Source organism: Schistocerca nitens, chromosome 8 (genome assembly GCF_023898315.1).
Source record: "Schistocerca nitens isolate TAMUIC-IGC-003100 chromosome 8, iqSchNite1.1, whole genome shotgun sequence".
Taxonomy (NCBI): Eukaryota; Metazoa; Arthropoda; class Insecta; order Orthoptera; family Acrididae; genus Schistocerca; species Schistocerca nitens.
The window spans coordinates 623,653,113-623,667,097 of record NC_064621.1 but is presented as its reverse complement, the minus strand read 5'-3'; positions in this window follow the sequence as shown (position 1 = coordinate 623,667,097).

Below are 13,985 nucleotides of genomic sequence, written 5' to 3'. Positions count from 1 at the left end.
CTTCAAATCCTGCCCTGAAATGAGATCCATCCTTCATGAAATCCTCCCCACTCCACCAAGAGTGTCTTTCCGCCGTCCACCTAACCTTCATAACCTGTTAGTTCATCCCTATGAAATCCCCAAACCACCTTCCCTATCCTCTGGCTCCTACCCTTGTAACCGCCCCCAGTGTAAAACCTGTCCCATGCACCCTCCCACCACCACCTACTCCAGTCCTGTAACCCAGAAGGTGTACACGATCAAAGGCAGAGCCACGTGTGAAAGCACCCACGTGATCTACCAACTGACCTGCCTACACTGTGACGCATTCTATGTGGGAATGACCAGCAACAAACTGTCCATTCGCATGAATGGACACAGGCAGACAGTGTTTGTTGGTAATGAGGATCACCCTGTGGCTAAACATGCCTTGGTGCACGGCCAGCACATCTTGGCACAGTGCTACACCATCCGGGTTATCTGGATACTTCCCACCAACACCAACATATCCGAACTCCAGAGATGGGAACGTGCTCTTCAATATATCCTCTCTTCCCGTTATCCACCAGGCCTCAATCTCCGCTAATTTCAAGTTGCCGACACTCATACCTCACCTGTCATTCAACATCTTTGCCTCTGCACTTCTGCCTCGACTGACATCTCTGCCCAAACTCTTTGACTTTAAATATGTCTGCTTGTGTCTGTATATGTGTGGATGGATATGTGTGTGTGCGAGTGTATACCCGTCCTTTTTTCCCCCTAAGGTAAGTCTTTCCGCTCCCGGGATTGGAATGACTCCTTACCCTCTCCCTTAAAACCCACATCCTTTCGTCTTTCCCTCTCCTTCCCTCTTTCCTGATGAGGCAACAGTTTGTTGCGAAAGCTTGAATTTTGTGTGTATGTTTGTGTTTGTTTGTGTGTCTGTCGACCTGCCAGCACTTTCATTTGGTAAGTCACATCATCTTTGTTTTATATATATATATATATAACAGACATAACAGTCTGTATATGTGTGGATCGATATGTGTGTGTGTGCGAGTGTATACCCGTCCTTTTTTCCCCCTAAGGTAAGTCTTTCCGCTCCCGGGATTGGAATGACTCCTTACCCTCTCCCTTAAAACCCACATCCTTTCGTCTTTCCCTCTCCTTCCCTCTTTCCTGATGAGGCAACAGTTTGTTGCGAAAGCTTGAATTTTGTGTGTATGTTTGTGTTTGTTTGTGTGTCTGTCGACCTGCCAGCACTTTCATTTGGTAAGTCACATCATCTATATATTTCTTTACAGTGACTGTACACAATGGAGGTTCCTGCCCATTATGGACTGTTCTACTGGGTACATATATATCCAGTGCATGGTCAACTGTTGTTTTAAATGTGAGCCATAGTTCCTCTACATACTCCTGCCTTGTGCTGAGAGTTTCAAGTTCCTCATTAAGTTATGACACTACTGACTTATTTCTTTTACTGGACATATATCTGTTTCTGCTTGTTTTAGTTGTCTTTTGTACTCTGGTAATCATTGTTGCCACAACCAAGTCATGGTCACTGACTTCAGTTTCAATGTGGTCATCCTCAAAGAGGTCAGGTCTATTCAATGTCATTAGATCCAATATATATACATCATGAGTGGGGTTTGTAACTATTTGTTCTAGGTGGTTTTCAGAGAAGGCGTTTAGTAATGTTTCACAGGATATCTTATCATGCTCACCTTCTCCCGATTAATTACTGGAAGAGTAAAGTCTCCACCAATGATTACAGTGTGATTGGGGAATTTACATACAAGTGAACTGAGGTTCTCTCTTAAGTTTTTGGTTACATCAGGAGATGAGTCTGGTGGGGAAGATAAGGATCCAGTTATCATTTTATGCCCACCCCTGGTACTCTGTCTTGCCCAGACAATCTCACATTCAACTTAAATTTCTATCTCGATGGATTTAAGTTTCTTGTCTACTGTAACACCACATCTGTTTCCCATTTGCCTATCCATTCAATATACCTTAAAATTTTCCCCAAAAATCTTACTGTTATCAATTACTGGTTTCAACCATCTTTCTGCAACTAGTATTAGGTGAACTTCACTGCTTTTTATGAGCACTTCAAACTCTGGCACTTTGTTGTAAATGCTTTGATAGTTAACCAGAAGGATTTTAATACTCTCACCTGTGGGAGGCATTTCTTTCTTATGCTGATACTTCTGGGTTTCTTACAGCTCTCATTATCTGGAATGGATAGAATGTTGCCTAATCTACAAAACCTTTGTGTGCACCCCACACACTGTCAGCTACCTGAGTAACAGCCTCTGACGTGTAGTGCACACCTGATCCAGTTAGGGAGACCCTACTGTTCTCAGTTCTATGCCTCAAGTCCAGGAAGTCGTAGCCTAGCTTGTCACAGAGCTTCCAAAGTCTCTGAGTCAGTCCTCCCAGTCCACACAGAACCAAAGGGCCACAATCATTCCTTGATCTATGCTGCAAACTGTGAGCTTCATTGAAACTCCATGTGCAAGGCTGGCCTTTTCAACCTCCTCTGCCAGTCGCTGGAGTGACCCAGGTACAACCTTGGAGTCCACATGACAGGCATCATTTGTTCCAATGTGCGCCACAGTCTGCAGTTGGTTGCACCCTGTTCCCTCAATGGCTGCCAGAATAGCCTCTTCAACATGTTGAATGAGGCACCCAGGTGTACACAATGAGTGTGCCTCGCATTCTTCCCTGTTACTTGCTGCCATTTCCCTGAGGGGTACCATCATTTGCTGTACCTTTGAACAATGATTAATAGACCCCTACCCTTTTGCGTTTGCCTCCACTTGACTCCAGGCAAAACAGGTTTCCCCAAAACAGGTGAAGTGAGTTCCACTGGCTCAGTTTCAGTTTCGGACATGTCGGTTAAGAGGATCGGTGTAACATCCTGAGTCCTGCCTGGTCCCTGTCCACCCTTACAGGATACCTAGTTGTATCATTGACACAGCACTCACAGTCAAGTGGACGAGTAATGACAGATCCTGTACTTTCTGTAGAGGAGACAGGATCCACAGGAGAGTACAGTACCTGAGGTACCTCTGGTTCCAATATCACAGCAAGTGGCACACAGGCAGTGGAAACAGTGGTGATTCCCTCAAAGTGCTTGGAGAGAGGGGTGGTTAGTCCCTCCCATCTGTGTGAATTTTGCTTGTATGACTGAGTAGTGATGCCCATCACCCTGTGTGATGCCCATCACTCTGTGTAATGCAGGCCATGCTGGTTAGCATGTTGTGTCAGGCACTGCTGACACACTGCCACAACATAAAATTTGTGCACCTTATTTCCCACCACAGTGCCTTGCATTTGCCTCTTTATTTGCCTGAACATGCATGCCCGGATGGAACCTTGTGTTTACAGTGGCACAGCTGTTGGTCCTAGCACGGTTGGTTGAAGATATAATGAGGCTGATGACTGTGCAGCACCTCAGTCAGACTGCACCCACTGATTGGAGCTGCTCTGATGTCGAAAAAATGGACGGGGCCTCAGCTTGAGGGATCTCAGAGATGTTTTCTCCAGTTCTGATTTGAACGTCCTGGCCAACCTCTTGACCCCTGCTTTAAATGCGGAATGGAAAGCCTCTTACAGCCACATAATCCCCAAGTAGGGACCAGCAAAATCCACGTTCACTCAGTCCCACGGGTGCTCTGGCATAGAACATAATTTTTGTGTCAAGTCAGTCTTGTTGCGTGTGCACGCTGACCTGATTCTTACCTCATGCTTGATGGCAGAATTAATTGCTGGCGAGGTCAGTGCTTTCATTTAGGACATCCCCCAATGAGATACACCACATACCACGAGTAGAATGCATTGTCACAGTAGAGGAATAACAACACAGTAATTCTGATCTTCCATAACTAGCAGTAGAACAATGTCGACAACAACAATGCTGAGCTTATTGTGAAGTTTGAAATGCATACGGAGCACTAGGTCTGACCCCACAGGAAACCACACCAGCCATCCCTGCTGGGCCACTATAACAACTCTGTGAAGTAGCAGATCCTCGCTTTTAGCTCCAGCGTCTTACCTCGCCGTCCACAGAAATTCGTTGAGGGTATCCCAAAGGTTCTGTTCCAGTGCAAAACACATTACCTCTTGCTTTTCAAAATTGATGTTGAGATCCATCTGTAACTGTACTCAGAAACAAGGCCAAATGCTGTAAACTGTGCACTGTTACATCTAGAAACTTGGGCTGGGGACCAATCAGGAAGATGAGTGGTTTACAGTCTGTAAGCAGATGGAACTATGGAACTTAGTGTCACACAAGAAGACATGGAACTTTTTAATGCTACATATGATTGTCAATGTCTCCTTCTCAATCTGTGCTGCTGACAAAGTTCCTGAGACAAACAGAGTAGGCTGCTCCAGGACATTTGGATTTGGATGTGTTGGAGAATGACTTCTATACCATATTGTGATGCATCAGCAGCCAGAGTCAAAGGCTTACTGAGGGTAAATGTGGCCATATGCAAAGCGGAACAGAGGTGTTGCTTTAGTTTCCGGAATGCTGACTGACAAGCATCCAACCACTCAAAATTTGCCCCTTTTTTATGAAGCTGACTGAATGGATGACAAAGTCGAGCAGACTGGGGAATGAATTTTGCTTAGTAATTTACCTTCCCTAAAAACAACCACAGGTTCGTAATATTCTTAGGAACTGGCAACGTGTTGAATGTTGCAAGATGGTGTATCTTACTTAACACATGTCCAAAACACTATATATCTCAAGCTTGTAACATAACCCATTGTTTAACATTCACCAAAAAACTGCTTGCAAATTCTGTAAATGCTGTACTGCTGTGGAGCCAATAACCCAGATGTCATCTGGATAGTTGATGCTGTGTGGACTGTCTTTGATATGTTGCTAAGAAAATGCTATAATATTCATGGAGTTGACCTGCCCAAATGGCAACCAGTTAAACTGGTAAATTCCAAAAGGAGAATTCAACACCAAAATCTGCTGAGACACCAGAGTCCAATGAGTGTTGCAAGTACGCATCTCAGAGGTCAATTTTGGAAGAACACTGGCCACTGGCTAACATAGCAAACAACTCTTCAGGACATGGTAATGGATAAGCATCTAAGTTTGTGCAGTGATCATGTGCTTGAAATCACCACAAAATCTACCATCACCATTGGGTTTCTGTATCATGACCATGGGGATGACCTACTGGCTTGATGAAACAACTGACACCACTGTGAGATTCTGTCGTCTGTCGAGTTCTACCCTTACTTTATCTCACACAGAAAAAGGGCAAGCAGCAGGCTCGACAGAACTTAGGATCCGCTGACAGTTTCAATATAATGTGGGCTGCAAAATTGGTGGCTGTACTCTGATCCTACCAAAATCTGTGTGAATAACTGTAGCAGTACCTACAGATTCTGAAATGGCACTACCTGAAAAACTAGATCCACTCTGTCAAATACAAAAATATTTTCTGCCAATTGTGAATTGACAACCAGAAATGCAAGCTGGCATTTCACATATTTGTATTTGGCTGTGAATATCAGTAGTCTCCAGAAGGGAATCTGCTGCCCACTATGAGATACTACTTGGTGCTGAAGGCACTCTAAGGGAGGGTACCCTAACCAGTGATAAGTATTCAAATTGATTAGAGTGGTCAAAGCCCCTGTGTCTAATTGAAACTTCATGCTACACCCAGCAATCTCCAAGTCTACAAGGATAATGTGCAGCTGCAGGCCTACTGATGTGCTTGTGGAACTGATTGTGAACATGGAAACATTGTCCCTTGTTGCAGCTTGCCAATGTTATCCACACATGGATGCTAAATGTCCTGGCATGCACAATAAGTTGCAAAGAAATGGAGGCATTATAGTGACCATTAGTGTGGGCAAGACTACTTCACTTGCAGTGATGTGTCTGGTGCCATGGCAGTATGGCACTCTGTGCCTGTTGTGAACTCGGTGGAAGACTCATGCTGCAGTGACGGAGTGATCAGGTGTGGCAGCTATCTCCATAGCAGACCTGCACTGGAATGCTGGAGTGCCAGTTCTGATACTAAGCCCATCCAGCCACCTCAACAACAAGATCACTGAAGCTTGAACTACTTCTGATGAGGACCCATCTGTTTAGTGTGATTCATCACGTTTTGCCACACGATCACATATCGACAATGTGAATTTGAACTGAAGACATTGAAATATCTTGAAAACTAACATTGGATCAAAAAAGTTATAATTCCAATTTGCTTGTCTCAGAGAGGGCATCCAATGACACCATACTCAACCCCCTACCCCACCTGGTGCATGGGTGGCAGGAGGTAACTTCGAAATCTTCACTGGGAACCCCCATTTTTTTTTACTGCAGATTATGATTCTATGCCAAAATCTAAATACGGTTTTATCTGAAGCATTTTCTACATTTTGCCAGAGATTACACTGATGTGGGTGTGCTAACTGTAAAAATTGTTAGTTCACCTAAACAGGTCATTCCAAAGGATTTAAATATGCTACATCTCATATTAGTAAATTGTCGAAGTGTCTGTAGCAAGAACCCCAATTTACTCTCTGAAATAAACAATAGTAATGCCAATATTGTATTAGGTACCAAAAGTTGGTTGAAACCAGACATAAATAACAGTGAAATTTTGAACTCAGGTTGGACAAAGTTTAGGAAGGACAGGACTGATGCTATGGGAAGTGGTGTGTTCATTGCAGTTAAAAGCTGTTTGATACTGGATTGGACTATGAAATAGTCTGGATAAAGTTGTCAATTAGACAAGGAGTGACCATTGCGTTAAGATGTCTTTATAGACCACCAGCATCTGCAACAAATGTCGCAGAACGTTTCAGGGAAAGCTGAGTACATAGGAAATAAATATCCAAATTATCCATCAGTTGTAGGTGGAGACATTAATCTGGCATCCATTGACTGGGAATATTACACATTTATCAGAGGGGGCAGAAGCAAAGACTCATGTGAAGTTATCCTAGGAGTGTTCTCAACATACAACCTTGAGAAATTGGTTAGAAAACCAACTCGAGATGGGAACATATTAGACACCTTAGTGACAAACAGGCCTGATCTTTTTGAGGCAGTTAATCTAGAAGAAGGTATTAGCAAACATAATGTCATTGTGGCTTCTATGTCAGTGGAAGTTGCAAAAAAACTAAAGAACAGTATACAGTTTTCTTGTTTGGGAAAGTAGGTAAAAGTGTCATTAATGAATATCTTCATAGTAAGCACCAAGCATTCACCAACAGACACAAAGATATTGAGCATCTTTGGTCAGAATTTAAAGGTATTGTCCACCACGTACTAGAGAAATATGTGCCTGGCAAAAATATAGGAGAGGGAAAGGATCCACCTTGGTTCAACAAACATATTATGAAGTTGATGAGAAAGCAGAGAATTTTGCACAGTCATTTTAAATGTAGTCACTGTCCCATTGACAAACAGAAATTATGCAAAATGAAAGCAGCTGTCAAAAGGTCAATGAGAGATTCTTTTAATGAATTTGAAAGCAATATTTTACATGTAGAGTCTAAAAATAGCCCCAAAAATTTTGGTCATACGTAAAATCTATGAATGTTACAAATAGTTCAGTATCTTCTCTTGCTGAGAGTATGGGTAATGTAACGGATGATGATAAACTGAAGGCGGAATTCTACACCTAGCTTTCAAAAACTCATCTATGTTAGAGGACTGCAGCACCATTCCCCCTTTCAATTATCCAACAGTCGCAAGGATGGCTGAAATAGTGTTCAGTGTATCTGGGATAGTAAAACAGTTATGATCCTTGGACGCCAGGAAGGCATCTGACCCAGACGGTATCCCTGTAAGATTTTATGTTGACTATGGTACAAATATAGCACCATTCTTATCCATCACCTATCAGAGATCATTGGAACAGAGGAAAGTTCCATGGGACTGGAAGAAGGCCAAGGTCATAGCAGTCTATAAAAAGGGTTGAAAATAGGATGTACATAATTACCGCCCAATTTCACTGATGTTGATTTGTTGTAGAATCATGGAACATATTTTGTGTTCAGATATAATGACCTTACTAGACTCTGAGAAACTCATCTGCAGAAACCAGCACAATTTTGGGAGGCAGCGGTCATGCACAACACAGCTGGCCCTCTTTGTGTGTGATATGCAACAGGCTCTAGATACCAGCTCCCAAGTTGATGCCATATTCCTCGGCTTTCAAAAGGCATTTGACTCAGTTCCGCACTGTCGCTTGCTCCAAAAAGTGCACGCTTACGGTCTATCTGATGACATATGCGGTTGGATAGAAAGTTTTCTAAGAGACAGAGCAGTATGTCATCCTGAATGGGGAGACTTCAACAGAAACAGGCATGGCATCAAGTGTGCCACAGGGCAGCGTAATAGGTTCACTACTTTTTACGATTTACGTAACGATCTGGTTGATAGTATTGACAGTGGCATTAGACTGTTTGCCAATGATGCTGTGGTCTACAGGAAAGTGTTATCACATGAAAGTTGTGAACAAATCAATGAGGATTTGCAGATAATAAAGGTGTGGTGTAATGACTGGCAGTTATCTCTCAACGTTAGTAAGTGTAACTTACTGCATATAACAAAGCAAAACTCCCCATTAATGTACGAGTACAAAATAAATGCACAGTCTTTGGAAGTGGTAACTTCCGTCAAGTATATGGGTGTGACTATTCGAAATAATCTCAAATGGAATTATCAGATTATGCAAGTAATGGGTAAGGCGAACTCTAGATTGTGATTTACTGGTAGAATCCTGAAGCGATGCAGTCCCTCAACAAAGGAAACTGCTTAAAATACGTTAGTTCATCCAGTCTTCGAGTAATGTTCATCTGTATGGGACCCTTACCAGTTGGGTCTGATTCAGGAAATTGAGAAGATCCAAAGAAGAGTGGCAAGATTTGTGACTGGTACAGACAGAGCAGTATGTCATCCTGAATGGGGAGACTTCAACAGAAACCGGCATGGCATCAAGTGTGCCACAGGGCAGCGTAATAGGTTCCTCATGAGAGCATTACAAATCTCATAGAAAGTTTGAAGTGGGACACACTTGCAGATAGATGACATGCTAAATGGAAGGGGCTGCTCACTAAATTCCAAAATCCAATCTTTGCCAAGGATGTAGAGCATACGTTATTACCACCAACTTTCAAATCACGCAATGCTCACCATTCAAAGATACGGGAAATTAGAGCTTGTACAGACGCGTTTAGACAGTTGTTTTTCCCTTGCATGATCTGCGAGTGGAACAGAGGGGGGGAAATATGATTTTGGCATGAATAGTGCCCACCGCCACACACCACTTGGTGGCTAGCAGAGTATATATGTAGATGTAGATGGCACTGTAGTATGAGTCATAGAAATGAGTACACAATCATAATTTATGACATGCTACTCAATGGCCCCTGAATATCCGATGGCACACGAGACCCTGACTCCATGCTGCGAGGGTAGGACAGGCCAGCAGGAAACCCCATTTGCAACATTGTATTCCTCTGACACATCAAACAGGGAACTTCTCGACAGGCCACTGTGGCCATGGGTCAAAGTGAACACTACTCTACTTTCCCAGTTACAGTAAGTGTTCAAATGTAGTACTGCCAATGTCAATAAACTTAGTGATCAACTTTTCAGATGACCACACACAGGACAGAAGCATATCTGTGGGAATGACAGTAAAGGCATTACTGATGTGGTTGACTACATCTTCACAGCCTGTTGGCACTTGCTGGTACACCTTATCTTTTTAATATCCCCAGAGAAAGAAATCCGGCGATACAGTGGCCCAATTAATAGGATCACCTCTGTCAATCCATTGACCGGTGTAAACACGGCATAACACTTCCTTTGCTTCAGTTGTGTAATGTACTGGGCAACCGTCATGCTGAAACAACATACACTGTCGAATGTCCATGGCAATGTCCTGCAATAGTACCAGTAGTTCCTGTTCCAAAAATTTTCAACATTTGTGTCCATCCAACATGTTGTAAATAAAATACAAACCATTGAATTTCTTCTCCATGATGCCACACCATTTGTTAACTGACCAAGGACATTGATGGTCAGCTTGTCATAACCAGTGGGGATTGTCTAGCTCTGTGGCGAAGCAAGCTAGGATAATTTTTACTTCCCTCTCATTTTGACATCTGCCTCCTTAAAATTAATTTTGTTCTTAACTAATTACCATTAATATGCATGAGTATAATCTGCATTTTAATAAAAGAGAATGGTTGGCCGTCAGTCTAAATCTACATTTATACTCTGCAAGCTACCCAACGGTGTGTGGTGGAGGGCACTTTACATGCCACTGTCATTACCTCCCTTTCCTGTTCCAGCTGCATATGGTTTGCGGGAAGAACAATTGCCGGAAAGCCTCCGTGCATGCTCGAATCTCTCTAATTCTACATTCATGATCTCCTCGGGAGGTATAAGTAGGAGGAAGCAATATATTCAATACCTCATCCAGAAACGCACCGTCTCAATACCTGGACAGCAAGCTACACCGTGATGCAGAGCACCTCTCTTCCAGAGTCTGCCGCTTGAGTTTGCTAAACATCTCCGTAACACTATCACACTTACCAAATAACCCCATGACAAAACACATTGCTCTTCTTTGGATCTTCTCTATCTCCTCTGTCAACCCGACCTGGTATGGATCCCACACTGATCAGCAATACTCAAGTATAGGTCGAACGAGTGTTTTGTAAGCCACCTCCTTTGTTGATGGACTACATTTTCTAAGGACTCTCCCAATGAATCTCAACCTGGTACCCGCCTTACCAACAATTAATTTTATATGATCATTCCACTTCAAATCGTTCCGCATGCATACTCCCAGATATTTTACAGAAGTAACTGCTACCAGTGTTTGTTCCGGTATCATATAATCATACAACAAAGCATCCTTCTTTCTATGTATTCACAATACATTAAATTTGTCTGTGTTAAGGGTCAGTTGCCACTCCCTGCACCAAGTGCCTATCCGCTGCAGATCTTTCTGCATTTCACTGCAATTTTCTAATGCTGCAACTTCTCTGTATACTACAGCATCAACCGCGAAAAGCTGCATGGAACTTCCGACACGATCTACTAGGTCATTTGTAACAGTCCCCTGTGCAACGCCAGAGGTTACTTTAACGTCTGTAGACGTTTTAAAGAATATACCATCAGATCTAATTTTGTGATTAGTTTTATGTATATAATTGATTTTCTAATTTTTTTTTTTTTTTTTTTTTTTTTTTTTTTTTTTTTTACTATTGTTAAAGGGTGAAATCAGTAATTGTTTCATAACTTAAATTCTATTGTTGATATATAAACAAATATAAATTCCATACTAATTATGAACATTTGCAAGATGAACTTATAGTATTCTTAAAGTATTTATTTGGCTCTATTCAAGAACATGCTACCAAAGCCAGCCCTTAATTAATTCAGAAGTAATTCCCCATTTCGTTGAAAGTGTTGTTTGTGTAACTATATATGTTAATTTCATCATTTAAACAAATAATTTGGCCTAAACCTTGTAGAAAAAATGGTTCAAATGGCTCTGAGCACTATGCGACTTAACTTCTGAGGTCATCAGTCGCCTAGAACTTAGAACTAATTAAACCTAACTAACCTAAGGACATCACACACATCCATGCCCGAGGCAGGATTCGAACCTGCGACCGTAGCGGCCACGCGGTTCCAGACTGAAGCGCCTTTAACCGCACGGCCACACCGGCCGGCGCCTTGTAGAAGAAACTGTTAAAAAGACAGAAGTTTTCAATGTATTCAGTTAATTTAATGAGTTAAGTTTTAATTGTAATTTTGTAAATTAAACATCGAACAATGTACAGTTTCGACACCTATTATGTGAGTGTTTATATAAGGACCCAAGTTTTGATCCTGAGACAGTCCATAGCTGAGTTTCAGACAAGAAACCTGTGTTAGAACGACAACAATGCATCAACGTAACTGTGAAATAAGTGTAAAACAATTAGGCCATGTGTTAAAACAATGACAGTGTCTGTTCCATACATACCTGATTATTCCAAAATAACTGTGAATTATGTGGTTACATTTTTTTACTGCTCATAGATATTCAAAAGTAAACTATTGTAGCAGTATGTGGATGTTCACCTGAAAACCATCAATGAGGCTTATTGAAAGTTAACAAAAGTGCACTGGCAATGTTAAATGTGTGTATGGGGGATTGTGAAAAGTGACAGTAAACAACTGTGAAACACAAATGTGCACTTGTCAGCTACATCATTTACAGCAGACAGTACAACACTTCCACCCCCTATTTTTTCAGCCAGTACATCGACACTGAGAACGATCAACAAAGAGATAAAGCAGGAAAACATCACAACTACAGTAATGCATGTTATGCTGGTTAACACTGTCATCGTTTGCAAATGTAGGCTCATCAGAAAATAGTACCTCAGCAAAGAACCTGGGTGTTGTAAGCATTTGCTGATGTGTCCGTTCACAAAACTCTACTCGGCTATAGAAATCAGAGTCATGAAGTTCTTGATGCAGTGAAATGTGGTATGGATAATACTTATCATGATGCAGTATTGTGACTGTCCTACCTATGACATACCAAAAGCACAACATAATTGCTGGGTATTTATGTGTGGGTTGTGGTGCATTGAAGCTTGTACAGCTATTTCATTGTCTTCTCCTGTAAAATGTTTGCTTTATTTCCCTTTGCCAGTCTGTATGCTGCTATCAGACAAAGGCATTCACAACCTTTTAGAATAACAAATGAGACTGAGCTTTCTCTGGAAAATTCTCAGTATACAAACAATAGTGGACTCATCATTTCTCCTACATTCTCCGAAAATCAGAATCATTTCAATTTTTTCTTCTGTGGTTGCAAAATTCATCATCCACTTGCATGTCTGTCCTCTAAATGATAGGTAGGTGAGCAGGCAATAAACGCTGTGCAAGTATTGTAATGTGTCAGGCTACTATCTGTTCTATGTCTACATGTTATGTGAGCTCTGGTTGCAGTGTACTGCCTGTTATGATATGTCGTAGGTCATTACACAGCCATGGTGGCGCACGAGTTGTCCCCTGTTCGATATGTCAGAGCTATACAACATTGCAAATGGGATTTCCAATTAGAAGTTGTGAAATACTGGCCTGTCGTATCCTCACAGCATGGAGGTGGGGCCTCCCTTGCCATTGGATATTTGATGACCATTGAGTAGCACATCATAAATGACTATTGTGTACCCATTACTATTCCTCCGATTACAGTGCCATCTGTGGCATAACAAAGAAAATGCTTCAAACAAAACTTACGTAGATTTTGCTGTAAAATCATACTCTGCAGTAAAAAATGGAGGTTCCCACTGATGATTTCAAATTTGCTCCCTCCACCCATGCACGGGGTGAGGTAGTGGGTCGAGTGTGGTATCGCTGGATGTCCCCCTCTTATATGAACAAACTAAAATTATAACTTTTTCTGAGCCACTGTTTAGTTTAAGATATTTCAATGTATTCAGTTAAAATAAATATGCTGCATACCAAGCAGTTAGGAACAGTTCATAGAAGAAAAGTATTGTATCACAGAATCATAAACAATGGCTTAATCACACAGTTTTAGAAAAAAAATTATGAGGAACACTGGAAAGAAATGTAAAAAGCAGATTGCACTTATAAAATGTTTAACACTATCTTAAACATATTTCTACAGTGTAATGAGTCTCATTCTTCCTTTTAAATAAAAAAAAATTTTTAAAAAAAGGTGGTAATATTGAACAGAAGCAAGGATAAGTGATGGATAACTTCTAGGGTTAAATTATCTTATGCTACAGCAACTGTAAATCTCCAGCAATTGGACATTTCTTTTGCCTTGAAATGGTCATAAAATGAAATGTTGCAGCACATCTCCACTTTATCAGTGGGTTGCACCTTTTGTTTTGACAGTTCTAGTGGGATGCTATGGTACTATGGTATGGGCATTTCAAAATGTACGTGGATGGCAGATGAGTACCTACAAACAAAAAAATTAGTT